This window comes from Mus caroli, chromosome X (genome assembly GCF_900094665.2).
Source record: "Mus caroli chromosome X, CAROLI_EIJ_v1.1, whole genome shotgun sequence".
In the NCBI taxonomy this organism is placed as follows: Eukaryota; Metazoa; Chordata; class Mammalia; order Rodentia; family Muridae; genus Mus; species Mus caroli.
The window spans coordinates 41,526,529-41,531,324 of record NC_034589.1 but is presented as its reverse complement, the minus strand read 5'-3'; positions in this window follow the sequence as shown (position 1 = coordinate 41,531,324).

Sequence of the window (4,796 nt, the reverse complement as noted above, 5' to 3'; positions counted from 1 at the left end):
AAAAAAAAAAAAAACCTCTATTCCTGGCATTTGTGAATTCTAGAAAAAGGGCTGCAAAACTTCTGCGTGTGGACACACTCAGTGCTCCTGCAGCCAAAGTGAGCACAGAAGGAATGCCACCAACCATCTATGAGCTCACAAAAGCAGTGAGCTCTGGGTTTTAACTTTGCTGGGCAGATATGAATTGGGACACTATATTTGCCTTCTTCTATCATTTAGTTGTACTGAAGATTGACTCTAATGTCTTGTATACACAAGGAAATCACTGATCTACACAACCCCAGTTTTACTTTTTATTTTGAGTTGTGGTCTTAAGTAATTCCTGCTGTCCTCAATCGTCAGGGTCAACCTCCCACAAGTAGTTGGAATTACAGGCCTGAATCTCTAGGCCCAACTTGCCAGGATTCTTAATAGTGATTATCTGAAGGAAGGTAAGTGTTCACCTTAATAACCATCAAGTTATAGGGTTCCTCACTGGTAGGTAGAAGAAATTTAAGACACATGCTATGCCCTGCAGAGAAAAGATCCAATTAACTCCGAATTGCTTTTCTTCTGCTGCTGACAGAGTGCAGGGTTAGCAATATTGTCTCATTTGTCGCCTTTGGCACTGATACTCAACCATCTTGGGAAGTTAGCAACAGGTATACACAGTGAAACCTCTGGTGACAATGGATTGCCACTAGAGCAGTGGGTCTTAGCCTTCCTAATGCTGTGATCCTTTAATACAGTTCCTCATGTTGTGGTGAGCCCCAGCCATAAAACTATTCTAATTTTGACTTCTTAACTAATTTTGCTGCTGTAATGAATTATAAATATCTGATATGCAGGATAACTGGTATGTGACTCCAAAGGGGTTGTGACCCACATTCTGAGAACCACTGCTCTGGGGGGCCACCCACTCACTCTGACAGCAGTCAAACCCATATCAAATCCATGGCTTCACTGGTACTGGGTTAACTGCTTTTGCTGCTCTGAAAAGCCAACATAGTTTGAGGGCACTATTATCAAGAAGGAAACTTTCTGAGGTTTCCTCCAATGAATCCTGCATAACTGAGATAGAAGATAGCACACTATACCTCATCCTTTGCTAAATGATAGGAAGTAACAGCTGCATTCACCTGTAATAGCAGCAGTGTCACACATAAAACAAACAAAAAATTCTGTATAAACAATTATGAAACACATGCAGTTTGTAGAAATCTGTATTACTATGTCAACATCTGTGGATAGTATGCACCATACCTGAAGAAAGTGAAAGACTCCGAAAGGAGCCCCTCGCTCAGGCCTCAGGACAATAGTGGATACCCAAGAACTCACGACAGACCGAGCTTGTTGCAAACCACATGAGGCTTTATTCGGGGAAAGCCAGAGCTCTGGGGACGACTCATATCCCACGCAGGGGTAGAGGAGTCGACACCAAGGGGAAAGAGGTCCCACTTTTTATAGGCCCTCAGGGGGGGAAGGAGAAGGGGGAGAGTAGGGGATTTCCAGATCTAAACAATGTCTATTCTCAAGAAATAGGTATGGGAGGGGTACAAGGAAAGAGTCTAATGAAGGTGCAGCAATGGGCACACACCTGGTCAGAACATTGGCAGACACACAGGTTCAAGGAGTGGCCAGAGCATTGTGCACCTCTATTTTTCTAAATCAGTGAAGCTAGTTCTGCTAACACTGACGTCTATCTTGCCAATTTCAGGGCTTCTGTGTCCTTTTACATTCTGTCAGGATCTTTCAAAATAAAATTAAAAGCTTTGAAACAGTTTAGTGGTCATCTATCAGGATTTTTTACTAGACTTAATATGGAGCCAGAAAAAAAAATGTCTCCTGCTATTTTAATATGAATGACAAGCAATACTATATGTACTTTACCACAAAGTCAATAAATTAGATTGAACTACTTTTTAGAAATTCTTTGAGCTATATTGGACAACACGAGCATATAAGTGACACAAACATTTCACCTATTTTTAAAAAATTAGCAAAAATATTTTTATCATAATAGAACATGCTGTTTTCCAACTTGCCATCTGATGGCGTGTCAGGAAATTTACTCTTGGTGGTTTATGTTCATCTGTTAGCACTAGAAAAAAGTACTCTGTTGAAGTTATCTCCGTACACAATTACCCAGAATTCTTGGGTGAGTCAGAGTCACATTCTACATATCCACATGTAGCTCTCTACAAATGTTTCTCTTCTAGTTAGCTCTGTTTGAGAAGCACATACAGTTGTTTTTGCTGTTCAGTTGGTTAAATTCCAACCTGATGAGTATAGCCCTCAGGTATTATATTGTATTGTATTGTATTGTATTGTATTGTATTGTATTGTATTGTATTGTATTGTATAACATTGGGAATCATATGCAGGGCTCTCCGCATGCTACACAAGCTTGGGACCAGCATCTCCAGTCACAATTAGTTCACATTAGAATATAAATGAATTCCATTTATCCTTTTATTCTCCAAGTAATAATACATATAGCATAATCCAAAGGAAACATGAGTTTTATATATACACTTAAATACACACACATTTCAAAGACTTCTGAGTTTTTGTATGAAAAACAGGACAAACAACACAGGGACACAGGAGGCCTGCCTTAACCCAGATTACACAGCTCTACTTGCCTCCAAGGAAGCCTGCTCAAGTTCGAGACACCCGGGCTAGTTAACATAAAAGATAACCAGATGGTGAAAGGTAAGAACAAGAATATAACCAACAGAAAGCTTCTTTGAGGCGATATTTCATTGCTTATTATTTTTCTTCTGGCATATGTATCTGTCATACAGTAGTTTGATAAAAGACAAAGGAACGAGGCACTACATGTGAATCATATAAACATTAGCAATACTTAAGTATACTCTATGATCCATTCCCTCATATAATATATTAAACTTCTGCTACATACCAAATTAGCTATTGGTCATTCAAAGAAGCAAAACTATGATCCCACCCACTTTATTGTATATTTTAATGGAGAAGTCATGTCAATAATCACAGCCCCATATGATAAGTGTGTAACACAGGTAGGTATACAAAACACTGCCCCTTCCTGCCAGCACCTCCACCTGAACCTGTGACAGATCAGAAAGCCCAACCCCCTTCTCAACCTTCCCACAGCCTACCTGTCTGCTAGGAGGTCTACCATAACCAAGAACACAGGTGAGACCCCCACCCTATTCCCTATGACAGCTGGGACCCCCACAGAGCCCAGCTGAAGTGGGATCTATCCTTCTCTGCCCAAGCATCATCCCCCACCAGTCTGCACCTCCACCTGAACCTGTGGCAGACTGGCAACCCTGCTACCCCATCCCTACCCCACAGCCTACTTATCTCCCAGGAAGTCTGCAATAACCAGGAACACAGGAGGTCTCCCATAACCAGGAACAAAGCCTACCTGTCTCCAGGGAGGTTAGCCATAACCAGGAACACAGAACAACACATCTGCCTCTGGACCCAAAAGTCGGCCTGTTTTCTAAGATTTCTGCCCTAACCAGGGACATAGGGACACAGGGACACAGGAGGCCTACCTAACTGGAGACAGAACTGCCTATCTCCCAGGAGGCCTGCCCTAACCCAGGTTATACAGCTCTACCTTCCTCTAAGGAGGTCTGCTTTAATCCAAGACACCCAGGACAGTTAACACCAAAGATGGTAAAAAGCAAGCACAAGAACATAAGCAACAGAAATCATTGTAATTTGATACCATCTTCCCAGTCTGCCTACCACAGAAAGCCCTAGATATCCTAACACACCTGAAGATCAAGTTTCTGACCTAAAATTCCATCTCATGAAGATGACAAGCCTGTGAGCACAAGTTAGGACTTCTGGTTAGAGGGACCCGCCTGGAACCCTCAGGACACAGGAACTGAGAAGCAGCCTGAGATAGGAGCTTTCCAGTTTTCCTCTGCACCCAGAACTGATCCTGTACTACAGCACTACATACCCAAATACCACAATGAAAGAATTGGTCTGCCAGGAGTGCCGACACACCCATGCGAACAGGTAAGACCACCACTTCTGTTCACATTCCTGGCACAAGAGGGACCCTCCCAGAGATATCAGGACACAGGATCCAAGGAACACCTGGGGACAGAATCCTACTGGTTTTGGTCTGCACCCCAGAGCTGACCTTGTGCCACAGCTGTGCCATACCCAAATTACTCCTAGAAAGAACTTGTCTCCCAAGAGTCCTGATACACAGGCTTGCAGGAGAGACAAGCCACAGTCAGAGACAGCAAGAAGAGCTAACACTAGAGATAAACAGATAGCACGAGGCAATCATAAGAACATAAGCAACAGAAAACAAGTTTACTTGGCATCAACAGAACCCAGTTCTCTCACCACAGAGAGCCCTGGTTACTCCAACACACCAGAAAAGCAAGACTGTGATTTAAAAATCACATCTTATGATGATAATAGAAGACTTTAAGAAGGACATAAAAAACTCCCTTAAAGAAATACTAGATCATATTGTTGTTCCACTATAGGGTTGCAGACCCCTTCAGCTCCTTGGGTACTTTCTCTAGCTCCTCCATTAGGGGCCCTGTGTTCCATCCTAAAGATGACTGTGAGTATCCACTTCTGTATTTGCCAGGCACTGGCGTAGCCTCACAAGAGACAGCTATATCAGGGTCCTTTCAGCAAAATCTTGCTGGCATATGCAATAGTGTCTGCGTTTGGTGGCTGATTATGGGATGAACCCCCAGATGGGTCAGTCTCTGGATGGTCCATCCTTTCATCTCAGCTCCAAACTTTGTCTCTGTAACTCCTTCCATGGGTATTTTGTTCCCATTCTA